Source organism: Ochotona princeps, chromosome 13, assembly GCF_030435755.1.
Source record: "Ochotona princeps isolate mOchPri1 chromosome 13, mOchPri1.hap1, whole genome shotgun sequence".
In the NCBI taxonomy this organism is placed as follows: domain Eukaryota; kingdom Metazoa; phylum Chordata; class Mammalia; order Lagomorpha; family Ochotonidae; genus Ochotona; species Ochotona princeps.
This window is the reverse complement of record NC_080844.1, coordinates 64,351,547-64,366,997: the sequence shown is the minus strand read 5'-3', so window position 1 is coordinate 64,366,997 and position 15,451 is coordinate 64,351,547. Positions and strand designations below refer to the sequence as shown.

The 15,451-nt window shown below is 50.0% G+C and overlaps 1 protein-coding gene across 1 annotated transcript in view; it reads right to left on the bottom strand.

Annotated features, from left to right (window-relative positions):
* Nucleotides 1–8,294, bottom strand: part of ZRANB1 (zinc finger RANBP2-type containing 1) — a 59,417-nt gene extending 51,123 nt beyond the window's left edge. Inside the window, exon 1 of the mRNA XM_058671428.1 lies at nucleotides 8,134–8,294. The gene's annotated coding sequence lies outside the window, so the exon portion shown is untranslated. The remainder of the gene's footprint in view (nucleotides 1–8,133) is intronic.
* Between the last annotated feature and the right edge of the window lie 7,157 nt (nucleotides 8,295–15,451).

Genomic DNA, 15,451 nt, shown 5'->3' with positions numbered 1-15,451 from the left:
CCCACTAGCACAGCAGTTCCTGCGGCTCAGAGACTTGGGCAGGATCACACACCCCACACGCTGTGGCAGTGTGGCAGCCAAGGGCAATGCCCACCTAACTGGCACTCAGAAATGTGCAGCAATTCATCAGTAGATAAAACCATGTCTCAGCACTGAGGAAGTCGGGAGTTTCCTTAAACACATATGGAGGTGAGCTAATTAATTCCAAAACTAGACTATTCATCCAGTGCGTATAAAACATAAAAATTTTGCAGGAACTACAAATGTTCTCCCCAACTCAGAATTTAATCACTTTCACTATTCTATCCATTCTATGTTCCCAATATGAACCAACTAGTACCAAATTATAAAACAGCTAGAAAAACCAATGCTCATTAGGACATCTAGTTCACTTAAGGATGCCTTTTTATCAAATGTTAGTAATACTGTTTATGTGACAAGAAGAAGCAGGGCCTGGCACGATGGCTCAGCTGGCTAATCCTCCCCCTCACAAGCACTGGAACCCCATATGGGCAGTGGTTTCTGTCCCAGCTGCTCCACTTCCCACCCAGCTCCCTGCCTGTGGCCTGAGAAGACAGCAGAGGATAGCCCAAAGCCTTGGGAGACCCAGAACAAGCTCCTGGCTCTGGATCATCTCAGCTCTAGCTGTTGCAGCCATTTAGGGTGCGAAGCAGTGAATAAAAGACCTTCTTTCTGTCTCTCCTCTTCGTAAAACCTGCCTTTCAAATAAAAATAAATCTTAAAAAAAAAAAAAAAGCTGGCAAAGGCAAATGGATAAAATATTTCAGGTAATACCAATACAACATACACAATTTGGCCCCAAAAAATCTTTTTCCCCATCTGTCTACTCCGTTCAAAATCTTTGCTAATTGAGGCCAGCACTGTGACACAGTGGGTGAAGATTTACAATGCCACCCTCCCAAGCAGTTCAACTCCTGGCTGCTCTGCTGCTGACCCAGCTCCCTGCTAAGGCACCTAGGAAGGCATGGAAAGATAATCCAAGTGCTTGGGCCCCTGCCACTTACATGGGAGTTCTAGGTTCCTGGCTTCAGCCTGGCCATCCCAACCACTGCAGCCATTTGCAGAATGAACCCGCCAATAAAAGATGTCTTTCCCTGTAACACTGTCTTTCAACTTAAAAGCTAAATAAGAACATCTTTAAAACAAACAAACAAAAAAAAAGGGAAGGTCTGTTAATTCATTTGAAAGGCAGAATTGGAGGGCAATGGAGAGAAAGTGTAGCGGCCAGAACTTGAACACCTCTGCAGATGGACGCCGGCCATCACAGGCAGTGGACTGGTATACCCACTTGGCCACAAAGGCCCCAATACTGTCTATTTCACAGTCTTGTCAGGGCCAGCCTTGCCCAACAAGGAAAGAAAAATTAGCTAAAGCTTACTAAGCAGTGACTATGTATCATACAGCATCCTAGGTATTTCATATGTGCTAACTGATTCAATCCTCAGAACCCTAAAAGACAAATACTATTATTATTCTCAATTTTAAAGACAAAGCCAGCACAAAGAAAGAGTAGGCTTGCCTAGGGCCACAAGCTGTTAGTTCAAGAGCTAGGACTAAGCCCAGGTGTTGTGCAAGCTAGGTGGGCACTACACACACTGCAGCCAAGAGTCACCCGCCCTCCCCTCCCAGAATCCAGACTGGTCACAAGCTAGAGTCCTCTCCCAGAGCAGGCCCTCCCTGACAAACACTGACAGGCAACAGCTAAACAAGAAACGTGCTGGGGAGGGGGAAGATGACGGGGAGGATGCAGATACATTCTGTCCACAGTTCAATTTTAAATTACAAAAATTTCAAAGTTAAACTGCAGTCTGCATCTCATAGGAATGTTGCTTTTGAGTTCAGAATTCTCCACTTCCTATCCAGCTCTCTGCTAACGGTCTTGGAAAAGTAGTGGAAGATGGCCCACTACTTGGGTGCCAGTCTCCCACACAGGAGACCCATATAAAGCTTCTGGACTCAGCCTGGTCCAGTCCCAGCCATTGCTGCCATTAGAGAATAGAAGATACCTCTAGCTATGTGACCCTACCTTTCAAAAATGAATAAGAAATAAATTTTTTTTAAAAAGTAAGTACAGGGCCTAGTGCTGCAGCCTAGTGGCTAAGGTTCTTCCTTGCACACCCAGAATCCCACATGGGCATCAGTTTCTGTCCCTGCTTGCGGCCTGGAAAAGCAGTAGAGGAGGGCCCAAGAACCTGGGATCCTGCATCTGCATGGGAGACCCAGAGGAGGCTCCGGGCTCCTGGCTACAAATCAGCTTAGCTCTGACCATTACATCTACTTGAGGAGTGAACCAGTGAACGGAAGACCTTTCACTCTGTCTCTCCCTCACTCTGACTTTCCAATAAAAATAACTAAAAAACAAACAAATACACAAATCCTCCCAAAGCATATCTAGAATGAGAACTACAAAATTCTAACAAAACTCCTGGCCCCTGGCTTCAGATAAGCTCAGTTCCTGCCACTGGAGCCACCTAGAGAGGGAATCAATGGATGGAAGATTTTCCCTCTATCACCTCCTCTTCTCTCTGTAGCTCCACCGATTCAATAAATTAAAAAAAAAATTAAAAGATAAAACTCAGCCCCATTAAATACCAAAATATGAAGGTTACTACCCATCTCAACCCCAACAGAACAGGATCTAGAAGCTTATGAAAAGCATAGAAATGATGCCCTGTTAACACAATTCCAGTCACAGGCAGATCATTGCAACTTAATGTGCAACAGAAAGGGGAGACAATTTTTCTTCCTCTGCAGAACACAGGCAATATCTCTGTATCCAGGAAATGCAGCCTTAAGATAATCAATTTAGAGTTGACAGTAATTATATTATCAAGGCCAAGAAAATTTCAATAGACGGTGCTGAACAACTGGATAGTCAGTTACAGTAAATTAGGCTGCAAGCTGCTACAGCTGGTTCTGGTATACAGTCACTGAAAGTTCAAGGGATGCAAGTTTGGTCCTCCATGTGGCAATGCTGGGAGATGGAGGAATCTTTAAAAGATGGGACTTAAGGACCAGCACTGTGGTGTAGCACGCTAATCGTCAACATGCAGTAACAGCATCCCAAATGGGTGCTAGTTAGCTGGAGCCCTGGCTATTTCACTGCTGATCCAATTCCCTGCTAATGACCTGACAAAGCAACAGGGGATGGGCTAAGGCCTTGGGCTCCTGCACCCACAGGTGAGACCTGGAAGAAGCTCCTAGCTCTTAGTTTTAGGCAGGCCCAGCTCTATCTGAGGAGTGAACCAGAAGATGCAAAATCTGTCTCTCCCTCCAACTCTGAATTTCAAGAAAAATAAATCTTAAAAAAGAGCAAGGTGGGAACTTAGTGGTGAGTAATGTGATCGCCTGGGGTGCTGCCATCAGAAGGAACTAGTGCTGACTGTGAGGAGCTGGGGAAAAAGAGCAAACTTCACACACCCAGTTGGGCCATGGCATCTCTTCAGCAGGCATCTGCCACAGCCTCAACAGAGCACAGCAGAAGGCAGTGCCATGCTTGTACCCAGAGTCAGGGACTTTATGTAGCAATAACAGCAGACTTAATACAAACCCAATCTCGTATCACACACAAAACTTCATACGATCACAGACCTATACCTAGTGGCTAAAACTATAAAACTGCTAAATGAAAACAGATAATGTCTTTGGATTAAGCAAAGACACAAGGTCCAAAGAAAAGTGAGAGGGTAGCGCCACAGCACAGTGGTTAATGTTCCACCTGCAACACTGGCATCCCACACAGGCACCGGTTCGAGTCCCAGCTGCTCCACTTCTGATCCAGCTCCCTGCTTACACTGCCTGGGAAAGCAGCAAAGGAGAGCTCAAGTCTGTGGGAAACCTAGAAGCAGTTCCTGGCTTCAGCTCAACTCAGCTCCAGCCACTGCAGCCCCTCAGGGAGTGAAAGGGCCGATGCAAGATTTGTCTCTGTTTCTCCCTCTCTATAACACTGTGTGTGTGATGTACTAGACATCAAAATTTTAAATTTCCTGTTTCAAAGACTTATTTGCATATTTATCTGAAAGGCAGCATTACACAGAGCAAGAGAGACAAAGATCTTCCATTCCCTGATTCACTCCCCAAATGAATGCAACAGCCAGAGCTGGGCCTGTCCAAACCCAGGAACCAGGAGTTCTATCTTGAGCCATACACTGCTGCTGTCTCAGGCACATCAGCAGAAAGCTAGGTCAGAAGTGAAGCAGCCAGGACTTGAACTGGCACCCAAACAGGATACGAGCACCTGACAGCACCTGCCCCAAAACCTAATTTTCAATGCCTCAAAGGAAACCATCAACAAAACAAAAACACACAAAACAGAAAATATGCAAGCTACTTATCTGATAAGGGAATTTTATCTAGAATATATAAATAATTCTTACAAGTCCAATGCCAACATCCAATATGGGTACCAGCTCAAGTCCTAGTTGCTCCACTTGGAAAAAAGTTTGTATAATTTAAACTACTTTTTTTTTTTAAGATTTATTTATTTCTATTACAAAGTCAGATATACAGAGAGGAGCAAAGACAGAGAGGAAGATCTTCTGTCTGATGATTCACTCCCCAAGTGATCGCAACGGCGGTGATATGCCAATCTGAAGCCAGGAGCCAGGAGCCAGGAGCCAGGAGCTTCTTCCAGGTCTCCCACGCGGGTGCAGGGTCCACGTCGCTGGGCCCGATTATTCTTGATTATTAGAAAGTAGTTTATGAGCCCGGCGGTGTGGCCTAGCGGCTAAAGTCCTCGCCTTGAATGCGCCAGCTTCCCATATGGGCGCCGGTTCTAATCCCGGCAGCTCCACTTCCCATCCAGCTCCCTGTTTGTGGCCTGGGAAAGCAGTCGAGGTTGGCCCAATTCCTTGGGACCCTGCACCCGCGTGGGAGACCTGGAAGAGGTTCCTGGTTCCTGGCATCGGATCGGCGCGCACCGGCCTGTTGTGGCTCACTTGGGGAGTGAATCATCGGACGGAAGATCTTCCTCTCTGTCTCTCCTCCTCTGTGTATATCTGACTTTGCAATAAAAATAAATCTTTAAAAAAAAAAAATTAAAAAAATAATCAAGTTTCAAGAAGAAAAATATTTTGATCAACTGGAGAAAGAGGACAGGCTTCCATGTAGTCACAAGGAGTTACGTCAAGCTGATTTCCTGCCCAGAAACTCCATGTGCATGAGCCCGCAGGCCTCCTCTTCACACATACAACAGAAACACACACACCTATTCTGCATCTGTGTCAGCACCCACCCAGGCACCATACACTGACACCATGGACCAGTTTGCTGTGCTGCCAACTGTGTGGACAGGCAGCAGTGAATCACAGACGCGCCTGTCACATCCACCTGATGACCAATGACACAAAGCCACCAACACCTATGGTCAAGAACGCCAATGAGACTACGGAGCATTTCCTTCTTCCATGGAACTCCAGGTGGCTTATACACAAATAGGAAAGTTAGCCACAGCACCACTGTGGGTGCCAAGCAGAACCAGCCCACTGCCCCCAGTCTCAAATCTAAAGTAAACCACACAGGGCCCAGCACGGTGGCCTTGTGGCTAAAGTCCTCACCTTGAACGTGCCGAGATCCCACATGGGCACCGTTTCTAATCCCGGCGGCCCTGCTACCCATCTCTGCTTATGGGAAAGCAGTCAAGGACGGCCCAAAGCCTTGAGACTGCACCTGCATGGGAAACCTGGAAGAGCCTCCTAGCTTCGGATCAGCTCAGTAACTGCCTTTGCGGTCACTTGGGGAGTGAATCATCGGATGGAAAATCTTCCTCTCTGTCTCTCCTCCTCTGTGTATATCTGACTTTAAAGTAAAAAAAATTATAAAATAAATCTTTAAAGAAAATAGGGCCCGGCGGCGTGGCCTAGCGGCTAAAGTCCTCGCCTTGAACGCCCTGGGATCCCATATGGGCGCCGGTTCTAATCCCGGCAGCTCCACTTCCCATCCAGCTCCCTGCTTGTGGCCTGGGAAAGCAGTCGAGGACGGCCCAAAGCCTTGGGACCCTGCACCCGCGTGGGAGACCTGGAAGAGGTTCCAGGTTCCCGGCTTCGGATTGGCGCGCATCGGCCCGTTGCGGCTCACTTGGGGAGTGAATCATCGGACGGAAGATCTTCCTCTCTGTCTCTCTTCCTCTGTGTATATCTGACTTTGCAATAAAAATAAATCTTTAAAAAAATAAATAAATAAAATAAATAAATAAGCCACACAACTGTGGTGCTTATTTTTAATACTACGATACAATCATCATAAAGTTGAGCGTCATCTACAGGCAGAGAGCTATGCTAAGAATAGTTAAGAGCTGGAGAATTTCAAATACTCTGTCTCAGAAGCTTTCCAAGCCTCAAACTCCAGCACCTAAAAGGCCACATATCCCAGGACAGCGTTCCTGCGTGAACACTAGCCACTTTATCCACTTTCAGTGAATACAGCCTCCACAGATACAACGGACACCGCTGAAGCCCACTTCTCCAAGGTCTCACAGAACAGCAAGCGGGAAGTAAGGGTTTGCTCAGGGAAGCAGGAGTTAGGCCTGAAGATCACACCAAGACCACCCACCCCCCGACACTGGAAGAGCCCACCAAGGAGCACCCCGCACGTGTTGAGATGTGAGTCAGTGTCCAATACGCAGGACACCGCCTACCCACAGCCTAAGTGGGAAAACATCCCCTCTGTGGGAAAAGGGGTGCCCATGGCCAGCCACAGCACACCTTGGGCGGCGAAGGGGAGCAGCCACGCCCAGCACGAGGGAACAAAGCTGAATGGTCTACCTCTTCAACACCCGTTTTCTAACACACTTGTTTTCAAAGCACATGCTAGAACTCCGACTGTAGTTATTAAACACCTGAAGCAATTCACCTCCAATACTACACAGCTGGGACTCTGTGATGTGCCATAACCCCTATCAGAGCCCAGATCTGGATCAAGGCCACGGGCTTAAAATAAACCCCGTGAATGGGCTCAGCAACTAGCCCAAGCACATGTCAAGAGTAAATAAACAGCTGTGGCAGGCTGAGGCATTAGAAGGTGTTGAAAGGGCCACACCGGCGACAGTCCCACAAGGCCCTCGCCCACATTCCAACCTGCCTTCTGGAACCTCACGGGCCCCATCTACCTTAGGAAACTTCGGAACAGAGAGGAACCGAGAAAACCAGAGACACCAGGGTTCGGAGTTTTTAAGTTGCCTTATTTCGTTACAAATAATAACCAAGGGGCAAGACCCAGGGTTTTTTTTCCCTTCAATATAGTTTCGGTGACTTTCTCCGAGTCCTTGTTTGGCACAAGCCAACATAAAAACCCCTCCAGGCATCTCCGGGCTCGCGGTCGGATCAACAGGGAGGACCCAGCGGGGAGCACGGGTGACCAAGACAGGTGCAGGCACAACCCCTGGCATGTTTATCGTCAACCGTACTCCTCCTAAGTCAGCGTTTCTACCCTTGACACTGGTTCACCAACACGACCACAGACGGACTCCACGGGGAGACCCCAACCTCGGGGAGAGAAGGCACCCCGAACACCAGTGTCTCCCCGAAGTAATGGGCCGCTTCCAACTTTCAGGCTTCAGCCAGTCCGGCGCTTGGTGCAAGTGTTCATTACAGCCTTTAGTCTGGACACGGCGGAGACGACACCGGCACGCAGCCCAGAGCGCGGGGCGAGCCGGAGGGGAGACAGCCTTCCTCCAGGGCCAGCGCCTCCGCTGCCCACCTGCACGTCCCCGGCCATGGCAACCCCAGGAGGGTGACCGGCACAGGAGGCGGAGGGGACGGGAAGCGGGCCGACGGGCCGAAACACAAGTTTGCAGACCTGCACCAACTTGGGGCGCCCCAGGTCTTGACGGCTTCCCGCCTGACCCCCACTCACGCACACAAGTTGGGGTAACCCGACCTAAGAGCGGCGGCCCGAGTCCGTAAACAAGCGGCCGAGCGGATCCACCCACCCCAAGCCCCGGGCCTGGCCCCGCACCGGGCGCCCAAGATGGACGCGCGGCCACGGCTGCCCTCGAGCCCCGGCCTCGGGGGCCGAGCGGGAGAGCCGACGGGCAAAGCCGGGCGGCCTCGGAGGAGCGAGGGGCCCGGCAAGGCCTCGAAGGGCCTGCGGCGGGGCGCCTCCCGGGGAGGTTACCTGGCGGCGGCTCCTCCTCCAGCTCCGGCCCTCCAGTCCGCGTGACGCCCGGCAGCAGCGGCGGCGGCGGCGGCGGCGGCGACTCCCCGCACGGACCGCGGCGACGAGCCGAGCCCGGCCCCCTCCGCCTCCCTCAGCGCCGCCGCCCGCCCCGCGGCTGCCGCCTCCGCCCGCCCGCCTCAGTCAGGACATGGTCTCCGCGGGCCCGCGCGCGGCGCCCGGCTGCCGGAGGCGGGGGCTGAGGGGCTGGGGGGCGGAGAGGAGGCGCGGCGGCGGGGGAGGGGCGCGGCGGGCGACGGGGGGCGGCCTCGGGCGCTGCGGGCTGCTAATGGCGGCAGGCCGACCCGGAGCCAAATAAACCCCGCGGCGAGCAGCACAACGTCAAGGCCGGACCCCGCCGCTCGCCGCCTTGTCATTGGCCCCGAGGCCGCCAGCGCCGCAGCCAATGGCCGGCCGCCTCTTTCCGGGACGCAGGGGGCGCGGCGCGGCGCGGTGACGTCCCCGGCGCGCGGCCCCGTTTGTGAGGCGGCGGGGGCGCGCGGCGGGGCGAGGCGAGGGGCGTGCGCGTCGCCCTTCTGGAACCCCGGGCCTCCCGGGTCGCACGTCAGCGTCGGAGCGGCTTAGTGCCTGAGGCGCTGGGCGGGCGGCCTCCTGGGCGGTTTCAAACCCAGGCTTGCACGTCAGGGGACAGGAATGTCTAGGTGTTTTGTGACAGTTGAAATCATCCGTGTGGTTGACATTGTTTTTATTCACGTCTTCGCGGAGGCTACCCATTTGTGTGGGTTTTTGTGAATATGTATCACCTCTAATTAGATACCTCCTGGCACGTGAGCATAAGCTCCTTGCCCATTGTAGGTCAACCCAACTTTCTTAAGGTCTCCTTTTCCTTAAATCGCAGGCAGAGGATAAATTATAGTCATGCATAAAACACGCCCGTGAGAATTCCCCAGAGCCCAAGTTCTAGGTAGAATACAGATTCCACGGTGAGGTATATTTTTAACCGCAAAAACAACCAAACAGTGTTCATATATCTACATTTACTAAAACCCTAGGGTCATGTCAAAAAATTTTCTTCTAGAAAGTCTTTCCCCAGCCAACTTTACCTTACACTTGAAATCTGTTGGTTTCAAGCATTTGAAAGACCATGAAAGACATTAACTCCTTAAAAGTGGTAGATCCCTGTTTCAAAGTTACCATTGAAACCTGTAGCACCATGCACCACCCAGGGTATTTGGCCTCAAGAACCTGCTATTCACATTTGAATCCCAGGTTTAGGTTGTGGATGAGAGACATACATTTGGCTGGGGTAAGACACCCCATCCCTTGTCAACAGTGTTGGGGGGCTCCACCAGCACGTCTGGTTCCCACCAAGGTGCACCTGCAAGGCAGCAGTGATGCCTACGGTACCATGTGAGAGCCACATATCGACTTCCTCATCCCTGGCTTTGCCTGGCACTCATCATTACAGGCAACTGGGGAAGAAACCAGCAGCTGGGAGAGCTCTCCGTCTTTCAAATTAATTTTTCAAGTTTGTAGGGGAAAATCTTGCAGAAAAATAAATGAAATTGTGGTGAGATTACATTTAATGAGCAGAGGCATTGTGTGCTACTCATCTCTTTGCACTGCTAGGGTGAGGAAGTAACTCCCCATGTCACTCTTTCCCTCCCCAAAGAAAACAACTCACAGCTATTGGTCTGAGCCAGAGATTTCCAGCAATCCCATTTTCTCCGAGCAGGACCATCTGCTCAAGGATTTGTCAGTGAGTTGAATTTAAACTACAACAATCTTTTGCCTGCAAAGCTTAACATGCATTCTCAGACATGAAGTTAGCACAGTTGTGAAGAAAAGCACCAGGTTTGGGGGTAAGAACAAATAGTTCCGTGGACACTTTTTTAGGAGCTTCCAAGAGCCTCCCGTTTCTGCTTTGTGAATCAAAACTGCTAAGAGGCTTGACTACAGGTTAGCAGGATTCCCAGAGAGCAGTGTCCCGGTCCGTTTCAGTAAGAGAAAGGTTATTAATTCTTGATTAAGTTAGTGTTTAATGAATATCTAACATGTAGCAAGAAATAAAAAAACAGATGAGAAGTACATTTGTTGAGAAAACTACATCCTGGCAAAGGTCAGACGAAAATGACCTACTAAGAATACACAGTGAAAGTGCCACAGGCAGATGCAGGGGACAGGCATTGTGTAATGGGCAAAAAGAGCAAATCCCAATCAACTCCGTTCACCCAGAAAGCATGCTGAAGATGAGATCAGTGCTTCTCATCCAGGGTTACTTTGTGCAAGTGTGGATGCCTGGCCCCACCCTCGACCCCTGGCAACAAACCCTGGGTGGGGAGAGTGGGGGCCTTGGTGCCCTCAACACATTCTCCGCGGCTGCCGTGCACAGCCCAGTTGAGAACCTCTGCGAGTGCCACCCCTAAAGCTGGCAGACGCAGACACTGATGCCTTGAGATGTGAAATGACTTAGCAAAGACGGAGCAGCTGGGGCTGGAACTAGAACTCAGAGCTCTTCACTTCCTAGACAAATGTCCTTTTCCTGACAAATGGAGCGCTTGAAAAACTGCAGCCTGCTGTTTGACACAGAGACTAAACTACCAGTCTACTTATATATATTTGAGTTCTGAGAAATATTTGCTAAAAAGTAGCTACTGTATCTTTATTTTCTTTTTCTTAAAAACCATAAGTGCAGTCTAGAGAAAGGAAACCTTTCTTGACATTGAATTTGTTCTGGCTTTCATTGCAGCTGTTTGTCACACTACCTGTAGTAGGTGTAGCTCCAATTGACACTTCGGCCTCCCTGTGAAGATCTCCAATGCCAGACTGTGGCTCTGTGCTGAGTTACATTTAAGCAGAGAGCCAGGAACGGGCAAAGGCACCAGTACCGAAGCTACCCTTTACCCAAAATGTGTGTGAGACGAACACGGGTGCAGCTAAAACAAGGAGACACCAGTGAGGACATCGAAAGGCAGCTGCAGAAATGGGCAGGAAGTATATGGGTGGGGCAGGGTGACGTAGAATCTCAGCATTTTCTAGGGAAAATAGCTGGGGCAGAAGGAGGAATCAAAAGTTAGGAGCTCTGGGTGAGAGTCACACGGAGAAGGTCTCCATCAGAGATGTGAGGCACACGGAGATCCGGGGCTCACAGCAGCATGATGGCTGTCGCGGTCAGCATCGGGTATTCCCTAAGGAGAAGGCCCCATGAAAGCCACAGAAGTGAGAAAGACACAAATATTGAAGAAGAGTAAGAAATGGAAGAGTGGTCAAAAAGCTAGGAGAGAGAAAATGTGGGACTGTTTTGGAGACCTTGGAGCTATGTGCCTCAAGTTCATGGTCATCAGTGATCTCGGGGAATAGTTAGAATACAGGAAAAGGCCACTGGATCTGACAAACAAGAGACTTCGAGAGAACAGTTCACAGCAGGATGGGGAGGAGAAAAGCCAAACTTCTAGGGTGCAGGCCGCAAGCGAGTTGTGGAGCCTGGCTGACAGTGAAAGGAGCCTGAGAAATACAAGAATAGACCCACGCAAGAGGAACAACGGAAAGGAGTGGGGTTTGGTTAGGTACTTGTTAGAAGGGGCAATTAGAGTAATTTTTGGCAAATGGAGAACAGAAGGAGCAGGGGTGGAGGGAAGGTCTGGTCACCCCCGAGGGAGGCCAGCTCCAGAGCTCGGTCCTCGGTGTAGGCCGACAAGGCACCCTGGCTCACCAGCAGGAGCTGCAGGGGCATCCCGGAAGGAGACATGCGAGAGATGCAGCCGGCTGCATGTCCTCGTTCTCCCCTGCAAGCCAAGCGCCTCGCTCTGGGAGCCAGAGGCGATGTGGGACAAGTTGTGGGGAGACACACCAATAAGAGCGGGTAACAGGAGGAGCAGTAGGGAAGCACTTCCTTGAGCAAGGTTTGCAGGCCCCAGTCAGGCCCAAAGTGGGGAGACCAGACTGCAGGGGTTCCCCGGAGCAGGACACTCCTGGATCAGGAGCATGGCCTTGTCCTCAGACTGGGTCAAGCTGGCTGAGGCGGGTCTTCTGAGGCGCTTCCAAGAGATAGTTACACGAATGAGTTTCCCTCAAAAGAAACGGTAGAAAGCTTCAGTTGTGGCAAGGACAGATTCTCAGACATCTTGCCCAAAATGTCAATCATGATACAGTACTTCAAAATGTTCATGGATGGGCCCAGAGGCGTGGCTTAGCAGCTAAAGTCCTCACCTTGAACGCACCAAGATCCCATATGGACGATGGTTCTAATCCTGGCAACTCCACTTCCCTTCCAGCTCCCTGCTTGTGGCCTGGGAAAGCAGTTGAGGACGGCCCAAAGCCTTGGGACCCTGCACCCGCGTGGGAGACCTGGAGGAGGTTCCTGGCTCCTGGCTCCTGGCTCCAGGTAGGCACGAGCACTGGCCATTGTGATCACTTGGGGAGTGAATTATCGGACATAAGATCTTCCTCTCTGTCTCTCCTCCTCTCTGCATATCTGACTTTGTAATAAAAATAAATAAATCTTCAAAATGTTCATGAATGGATGAGTGTAGTGGTGCAGCCAGCAGAGCAGACACTTGCAATGCCAGAATCCCTTGTTGGAGCACTACCTCAAGTCCAGCTACTTTGTTTTCAATCTAGCTCCTTGCTAAGGCACGTGAAAACTCAGGAGAACACGGCCCAAGCACTTGGGAGACCCAGATGAGGTCGTGCCTCCTGGGCTCAGCCTCTCTGCCCTGGCTGTTGCAATCATCTGGGCAGTGAGCCAGCAGACAGATTTCTCTGTGTTGCTCTGTCTGCCAAGTAAGCAAATTTGTTAAAAGTTAATGAAAAAATCAAAAGTTATGTTTATTTGTGTGCAAACATTGAAAGTCCAAGCATATGAAAGGTCTTTTAAAAGTTGGAGAGAGTCCAATAAAAATAAATAAATAAATCTTACCGGAAGAAAAGGTCCAGCACGAAAGCCTAGTGGCCAAAGTCCTCGCCTTGCATGTGCCAGCATCCCATATGCTCACTGGTTCATGTCCCAGCTGCCCCACTTCTCTTCCAGCTCCCTGCTGTGGCCTGGGAAAGCAGTAGAGGACAGCCCAGAGCCTTGGGACCCCGCACCCATGTGGGAGACCCAGAAGAGGCTCCTGGCTCATGACTTTGGACCATCTCAGCTCCGCCATTACGGTCACTTGGGGAGTGAACCAGCAGATGGAAGATCTTTCTCTCTATCTCTCCTTTTCTCTGTAAATCTGACTTTCTAACAAAAATAAATAAACCTTATGTTCGGGGGTGTTGGTGCAATGGGTTAAGCTGCCCCCTGTGATGCCAACATCCAATGTCAGTGTTGATTTAAGTCCCAGCCTCTCAGGCCCGGCGCAGCAGCATAGTGGTTAAAGTCCTCGCCCTGCACCCTCCGGAATCCCATATGGGAGCCAGTTCTAATCCCAGAGGCCCCGCTTCCCATCCAGCTCCCTGCTTGTGGCCTGGAAAACAATTGAGGACGGCCCAAAGCCTTGGGACCCTGCACCCATGTGGGAGACCCAGAAGAGCTCTTGGCTCCTGGCTTTGGATTGGCTCAGCTCTAGCTGTGTGGTCACTTGAGGAGTGAACCATCGGACGGAAGATTTTCCTATCTCTCCTCTTCTCTGTATATCTACCTTTCCAATTATAATAATAAAAATAAATAAATCTTTTTTTAAAAAGCTCCAGCCTCTCCACATTTAAAAAAAAAAATTTTATTGGATTAGTCAGTTGAGCCATTATGTATCACTCCCATCCCAATTGCTCCACTTTTGATCCAGTTCCCTGCTAATGGTCTGGGAAAGAATACTTGGGCCAGTGTATCTGCCTGGGAGACTCCCACCAAACTCCTGGCTCCTAGCCCCTTGCTTTCCCTGTCCCAGTACTGGCTGTTGCAGCCATTCAGAGAGTGTACCAGTACAAGAAAAAATCTCTCCTTTTCTCTTTCAGATAAACATATTTTAAATTTTTTAAATTGGTGGAGAATATATAGTACTAAAACACTATGTATGTATTTATTTCTTTTCTTTTTCTTTGATCAAAATGAACTTACCAGATCAAGCATTCAGCATAGCAATTGCACACCACTTGGGACACCCACATTCCACATCACTATGCCCACATCCTGCATTCCAGCTTCCTGATACTGCAGGAAAAGGAGCCAGTACTTGAGTCCCTGCCATCCCTTTTAGATTCTTGGCTCCAGTGTTGGGTTCCTCACTTCAGCCTGACCCAGCCAGAGCTGTTGCAGAAACTTGGGGAATGAACCACTGGGATGTCTGCCTCGCTCTTTTACTTTTTCACTACATGTTCCTACTCTATTTTTCATGAAATTGTTGAAGTACCCCTACCAATGTCTCCGCTTGCTCTGTACAGGGTACCTGATTCTTCTTTCCAACAGCACATGTGCCGTAGTGATGCTGCCTAACCCATTCTCCTACATCAAAGGACCTGGCCATGTGGAACGGCAGACCAGCCTGCGGTCCCATCCTTACTTTTCACAAATCTGCCTGAAAAGACACCTGTAGATCACAGGACAAAAGAAGTTTCATTTGTCTTTCCCAATGCCAAGCCTGCTGTCATCTCCACACCAGAAATTTATATTCTTTGGGTCAAAGTCAGCCTATGTCTGATAAGTTCCCACTCAGACCCAGAACGGTAGCCTAGTGGCTAAATTGTTGCCTTGCATGCACCGCGATCCCATATGGGCACTGGTTCGTGTCCCAGCCCTCCCTCATCTAGCCCCCTGTTTGCGGCCTGGGAAAATGATAGAGGATGACCCAAAGCCTTGAGATGTTGCACCTGAGTAGGAGACCTAGAAGAAGCGCCTAGCTTCAGATTGGCTCTCTCTGTATCTTCTCTCTGTATATCTGCCTTTCCAAAACAAATTTTAAAATAAATCTTTCTGGGGCTCCTGGTACACCAGATTAACCCAGGTAGGGAAAAATCATTGACTTTCAGTGAGTCTTTAAAACAGAAGATTTACTTATTTATTTGAAAAGCAGAGAGCGAGAGGTCTTCCATCTGCTGCTTTGCTCCCCAGATGCCCACGACTATAAGGGCTGGGCCAAGCTGGTGTCAAGAGCCAGGAGTTTCACCAAGGTGTCCTGTGTAGGTAACAGGAACTCAAATGCATGAGTATCACCTGTTCTTCCCAGTCGCATCAGCAGAGAGCTGGGTCAGGAATGCCAGGACTCCAGTGGACACTGATACAGGATGCCAGCGGCCCGAACAGTGGCTTAACCCCCTGCACCGCACCATGGTCCTTCTAGTGAGTCTTTCTCAAAATTCAGAAACATCCAGGACCTAAAGCTCCAGTTGTCATCCA